The sequence below is a fragment of the Pteropus vampyrus genome, unplaced genomic scaffold (assembly GCF_000151845.1).
Source record: "Pteropus vampyrus isolate Shadow unplaced genomic scaffold, Pvam_2.0 Scaffold103, whole genome shotgun sequence".
NCBI classification, from domain to species: Eukaryota; Metazoa; Chordata; class Mammalia; order Chiroptera; family Pteropodidae; genus Pteropus; species Pteropus vampyrus.
Window position 1 is genome coordinate 586,095 of NW_011888884.1, and position 7,410 is coordinate 593,504.

The window sequence follows — 7,410 nt, forward strand, 5'->3', positions numbered from 1 at the left end:
AGCCTATATTTTTTTCATTTTGTCCAGAAGAATATAATTAAAGAGTTGTCAAGTGTTTTCTCAATGTCAAATACATTATACTTAACATAATTCCCAAGTCTTTCCATCGTGTCAAAAAAGTAGTCTAGATAACCTCATAGTATTTCTTCACAGTGCACCCAGGTTCAGCTAGTGTTTTATCTTAGCAACTGCAAACTCTTTTTAAAATAACCATTTTACAATTCTATTTAGGCTAAAAATCAAAACTTCTGTAATTATCTCACATAATCCATATTTCACTTTGTGAAAATTTTCAACATTATTTACTCACTTGCAGTATCTTTGCAACTGTCTCATGTTCCCTTGATAATTCAAGATCATTCGTAATGATTCTGGTATCTCATCAGCGATTTATATTTGAGCACAGGCCTGATCTACATGAAGGTATTTTCTATCCAAGAAAAATACCAAGCCTGAACATTCCTACTCCCCTAAAATAAGAATCTGTGATTGGAACTTGATTTTCTCATTTGAAATCTTTCAGAGTTAGGCATGTGAGCCACTAGGGGGCAGCAGAGACAGGATTTTAATACACAAATGTCATTTAACATTCATCGACCAATTGATGGATTTATTCATTTAACACATAATAAGTGCCTACTATGTGCAAGGCATTCACCTCTCATTATGACCAAGGTTATATATAATCTTTTCATTAACTATTTCTATTGTGAAAGAACATTTGACAGATGTTTCTATTTGAATCTCTACTGTATCTAGTGTGGATTGAAATCTATTTTTTTTGCATAGTACAACTGAGAAGTCAAAAAATTATAGAATTTTAAAGCTAGAAAGAAACTTAAAGAACACTCGTATCTACCGATCTGTCTCTTGAACAATATCATTATCTTTTCTGTTCTTTCCTGCGTGTAAAAAAATTTTTTTCACTTGCTCATTGTCAAAGTTTAGGGAAATTACAGAAAAGTGAAAAATGGAAATAAAATGCAACCAGAGATAACTATTGTTAGTGTTTTGATGCAACTCTTCCCAGTCAAATATGCACAGATGTACATTTATTTAGTTTCCAGATTTGATCTTGGAGTCTATAGACATAGCTAAAAATTATGCCATAAGACTAGACTGTCATATTCATATCAATAAATATTTAAAGAAAAGACACCACTGAAATAAAACTTGTTTAGGAGTTTAATCCTTTTTTATGTTACACTATGCAGACCAAAACACTTTATCCAAAAACACAGTTATCATTTTTTATACTAAGAGCATATTTATTTCCCTAGATTAGTTAATTTTTACTTCCTACCCTGTTTTCAAAAAAAAAAAAATTTTTTAGGTTGAGTTTGGAGATACCTTATATTTTGATCCATCATAATACATCAAAGCAAGAGTAAGCCACTTAATCTTCTCAATAGGAAAGATTATACCATTACTGATTTCAATACAAAACATTTTAATGATAAATTAGAATTAAAATGTGTGAAAAAAAAGAATATGTGTGTGCATTTCCCCTCAAATATTGCAATCCATGTTGTCGAGTAGTGAGGCTAAGAATAATTTTCCTTACCTCACACGCTTGCCACTATAAAATGACCTCACCAAAATAAATGGGAAGAATGCATTGTTCAGTTTTCCACTTATTCATTCGACAAATTGTCACCAAGATGTGCCAAGGCGCATGGCACATAATGAGATTTCCAGAGCAAACAAGGCATATTATCTGTCCTTGAGGGGCACACAATTTACTAGGAGAGGCAGACAAGTAAATCACTTGCTGTGTTGAGTGCTGCAAGGTGAAAAGCACAGAGTGTTATTTGGTTCATAAGAGGCTCACCCAGGAGGCATAGCTCAGCGGTACAGCATATGACTGCATAAGAGGCTCACACCTGATCAGGCTTTATTCCTTAGAGAAGTTTTAGCCTAGGAGATGTTTAGGCCAGAAACTAGAGAGCAAGGGAAAAAAGTCGGACAAGGAGAGGAGAAAAAGCATTCGGGTAATGGAAACAGCATGCAAAGAAAGACCTGACTTCTTTGGTGAACGCTTAGTAAGTCACTATGGCTGGAGAGCGACGCAGACCAGCAAGGCCAGAGTGATGAGCAAGAGTGAAACCAAAGAGGTCTTTGTGAGCCATCCGAGAGAGTTTTAACTTTAGAATGTAAGATAATTTTAACTTTACAAAGTTAATTCTGGTTAGTATGTGGAAAATAAATTAGAATAGAAAAATACTGTAGAAAGGGAGTCCAGTTACATCTATAAGATGATGGATAAGTTTTATTTCAAAATATTAAGAAAATTATTGATTCATTACAGAAACTAATAAAATCTAGACACAGCAGGTATCTGATGTATATTAAATAATGACTGAAAGGGTAAATATATATGTAAACAATTTAAAACCCGTATTTGGACTTCCCTGAGGAAATATTGTCCTATGGCTATTTCTTCTACCATAATTTCAGTATCACTATCTTAATAGCACTTATTTATATTTCTGAATCAATATTATACTTGGAGTTGAACACACTGAAAAAGTGAGCCACTTAACCCCCCATTACTGTTGTCAAAATTGGAAAACCTGATATATATGTAAACATATGCTTCAATTTCATAGAGGAAGAATATTTACAATATTGGATTTCTTTTACTGTCATTGCTTCAGTCTATCAAACTCCTTTGGAGAATTTATTGTGGTAATCTAGTCATAAATATTTGATAAATATTTATCCACAAAAATGGATAAGACTACATGGAAATTCATCACTTTTTATAGTTTAAAATCAGATCTACATATTTTAAAGGAAAATTAATTATTGCACAGTTTATGCACATAGCATAAAATATTGTCCCCTCAGGCACAATATAGCCGTAGGGTCAGAGGGAAAATCAGAAGGAAAATATCTGATTATAACAAAACATTTATGCAGTGCTGTGTTTCTTGAGTATTCTGTCTGCTGTTTGTTAAGAAACAAGCTAGGAGGAATGGAAATTCTTTTTCCAATTTATTTTCTTTAAGAAACTTTCATGGAGGTATTTCAAAACTGCAGAATTTGGAAATAAAATTTTTTAAGCATGCCAAAGTGTTATAGGAGCAGATGGTACTAAAAGATTTTATTTTTAATATGGAAGAAAATCACATCAAAACAAAAGACAGTAAGTCAATGAAATATCTGAGTCATCTACATCTATTAATATTTTAGTTTGATCATTTGACATCTGTGATGTTCACTTGGAACTGCTTAAATATAAGCTTTTAAAATTTTTCTTTTGAATTGCAAGTTAGTTGTAATATGTTGTCAGAAGAAAAATAAAAAGGAAAACAAATTTAATACATAGTATTTCATAAGTATTTTTGTAAAATAGTTTTTACATAATTATCAAAAGCACATTGTATCTCCAAAACCCAAATATTTTGAGAAAAATATTAATGTTTCCTAAGCCAAACTTTTGGTGATTTCTCAAAGATCATGGAATTTTGTTATGTATCTGTGTAGTGATATTGAAACTACAGTTGAAAACATTCTTCACATTGGTATTAAATTTTTTTCTCACTATTTTCGCAAAATCGTATTTATTTAATGAATATCCTATTCTTAATAATTGACTTCCTGCGCTGTGATCTTTTGCTGTATGAAGTACGATCTATGGATCAGAAGCATTGGTTGTTACCTGAGAACTTATTAGAAATGTAGAATCTCAAGTTCAATTCCATATCTACTGAAGTGTCTCTGCCTTTGAACAGAATCATATGCACATGAAAGTGGAAATTTGTTAGAAATGGAAATTTTCGGTCCCCATCTGCATCTATTAATTCAGAAACTCCAGCCATCGAGGTTTCATCAAACTCTCCTGGTGATTCTGATCATGCCAAAGTTTGCTGCAAAAAGAGAGTCACTTTGTTACAACAATCGAGCCTGGGGAACTTCAAAAACTTTTGATGCCCAGGTTGCAACTTATTCAAGTTAAATCAGAGTCTTTGTGGGTAAGACTCACATTTCAGTGTTTTATAAATTCCCCCAGGTGATTCAAATTTGAAATTAAGTGTTCTAAAGGAGCAAGACTATGCAAGTTTCTTTTATTGATTACAAACATACCTTGTTTTATTGTGCTTTGCTTTACGGTGACTGACATGTTGCAGTTTGTACAAACTGAAGTGAAGACCTTCCACCAGCAGAAAGATAATGACCTGCTTTTTTGTGATGCTTGCTTTATGGAGGTGATCTGGAACTGACCTTGCAATATCTCTGCAGTATCTCTGTGCTCAAACTGGCTACAGTTCTCAGAATTACTGTCCATTATTGGATGACATTATGGCTATCAGAAAATCGTCATTGACCGGCATTTTGACTTATATATTATAGGAGAGTTTTTTCATTCTTCACCTCATACTGTCTTTTTGTTCACTTAATCTACTGTTAATCCTCTGGTGACATTTGTGCCACAAATGTGGGAAACATTTCCAAGTGAAAACCAAGCCCTAAATTTAACACTTTTAGGGATTTAGAAAGGACAATAAGAACGAAAATGAAAATACCTGGGTGGAGAGGGGGAAGAGCGCGAAGAGGTGATTCTGTGAATGAGGCAGTGGTGGGCATGCCCGCGAGCCGCTGACAGACAGGAAAGAAGAGAGTAAGAGTTATGTTTTCTTAGAGAAGCCAGGTTAGTACATGCCGTAGATTCTGGTTCTGAAAGAAAAAAAAAGAAAGACAAGGGTAAGGGCTCAGTTCAGAGAAGTGCTGGGGCTAGCATTTACATGTTTCTACAAAGCCGTGGAGCACTTTAGTGAGAAACTAGTAGCCAATGTGTAACTAAGAGGAGAATTCCAGTTTGGGAGGGACCACAAACACCATATCCTCTGGTCATAAGTCGTAGGGGAGGTCTGGGATGGGAGAGTGTGGGAGAGGAATAAGGCCCAGTTCTGGTGGTTTAAAGAAATCCATATTAATTGTGGGGGTGGCCCTTGGGAGGTGAAAACATTGTAATTTTTTTGGCTGAACTAGTGAATCTATTGCACACTCCATTGCTTTTGTATTCTTTCAAAATATTACCAGGAATGCACTTTGTCATGCTTCTCAAGGTACTGGCAAATGCTGCCTGGGAGTATGTATTTGTCCCTTACAGGCAGTATTAGTTTGGGGACATTACTCCAAAAGTATAAGAGAGTAGTTAAAACTACTTAATCACTTTCAGACAGAGATGAGAACGATGTTTTTGGTATATGTATTTTCCATCTTATAACTGGAAAACTGACAAGAGACGGGGGACCACAGATGTTAATCCATAAACCAGAATCTGCAGACAAAGACTCTATAAAACACATTAGGTTCTTCCTCAAATTAGAAGGGAGAGCTATAGCAGATGTCAGTTTAATGTCCTAACTTTGCCACAGTTATTTAGGCAAGGAAGTTAGTTCCTCTGAGGACTCTTTTTGTCCTTTAAAGCAGGGAAGAAAGCTTATAAGATAAGCCACCTGCTACTGTAAACAGGTTGATTTGGGGAATAATGTTGCTAGATGAAGAAAGGCCCTTGATTGAGGGCTTGACCATGTAGGGAGCAGAAGGCAAGTGCTTTGAACCTTCCTGAATGTGCGTGAATACATAGTACACAGTAGCTGATGAGAAAGTTTTGGCAAAGGGCAGTGGGGAAGAGGGGATCCTGGAAATAGAGACTAACTGAACATTCTTCAAAGTTTTTCTGCAGAAGCCTAAGCCATCCAAGGTTCCTGAAGATTATATCAATTCTCTTCTCAATCAAGATTGTCAGGGAAGGGGAGAGGGGTGGATTTAGAGCTTTATAGAGAAAAGGGTAGACCTATAGGGAAAAGAGTAGGCCAAAGAATCAATGGCCAAAATTAGGGACTAAGCTTTGATGGGAGCTGGAGCTCTGGAGACAGGATATCATCCTGAGGCTGGAGAAACAGTTCATGAGAGCAGGCAATGGTCCTGAATAAAGCCTGGAGAGCCTCCTCAGATAAATCCTCTCTAGGCACCAAAATTTTGGTTTGGGGTGACTTTTGGTAGTTTATAGATTTCAGGGAACTGAGACATCTCATCTAAGTTGTTGAATTTGTGTGGTGGAGTTGTTTGTAGTATTTCTTTATTGTTCCTGTACTGTCTGTGAGGTCTGTGGTGGTAGGTCCCCTTTCACTTCTGAAGTTGGCAATTTGCATCTTTTTCCCCCCATGGTCTGTCTGGCTAGAATTTTAATCAGAGAACCACTCTTTGCTTTCGCTGATTTGCTCTATTGTTTTTCTGTTTTCTACTTATTTCTTTTCACTTATTTAGGGAGTATACTCCTCTAATAATGCATACATTATTTCTTTCCTTCTGCTTGTTTTGGGTTTAATTTGTTCTTCACTAGTTTCTAAATATGAGGTTAGATAATCAGCTTAAGATCTTTCTTCTTTTTCAGTATAAACTTTTAATACTGTGAATGTCTAAGTACTGCTTTAGCCACATTGCATAAATTATGATACATTGTATTTTCATTTTCATTCAGTTAAAATATTTTCTAATTACTGTTGAGATTTTTTCCCCTCCTTTGGCTATAGGTTGTTTAATTTCCAAATGTTTTGAGATTTTCCCAGATGTCTTTCTGTTATCGATTTCTAGTTTAATTCCATTATAGTAAGCACACACTTTGTATTATTTCAATTCTTATATACTGATTAAGGCTTATTTAATGGCCCAGGATATGATCTATCTTGGAGAATGTTCTTAGCACTTAAAAAGGATGTGTATTCTGCTGCTGTTAGATGGAATGTTCTATAAATGGCAGCTAGTGTTTAAGTCTTCTATATCCTTGCTGAGTACAGACATCTCCAATTGTATTTGTTAATTTGTCTATTTCTTCTTTTAGTTCTATCAGTTTCTGCTCCATGTTATTTGAGGTCCGTTGTCAGGAGCATACACATTTACGATTGTTATGTCTTCTTGGAGAATTAACCCCTTTATCAATATTGAATAACTAATTTCCTGTCCATCATCATCCCTGATAACATTTCCTTGTTCTAATGCCTACTCTCTCTGAGATTAATAAAGCCCCTGCAATATTCTTTTGCTTGGTATTTTCATGATATATCCTTTGCCTTTCTTTTACTTTTATCTATCTTTTCATATTTAAAGTGGATTTACTGTGGTCAACATATAATTGAGTCCTTTTTAAAATCCAATCCAACACTCTGTTGTTTAATTGGAACATGTGAAAATGTAGAAAGAAGCCTTACATCCACATAGATCCCTTTATACTCTCTTCTTTATGTTGTATATATTACAATATATATTACAATGTATGTTGTATATATTACAATATATATTACAACTATATATTCATATACTCATATTGAAAACTACACCAGGCAATGTTATAATTTTTGCATTTTACAGTTATATTTAAAAAAACTTAAAAGAAAAAAA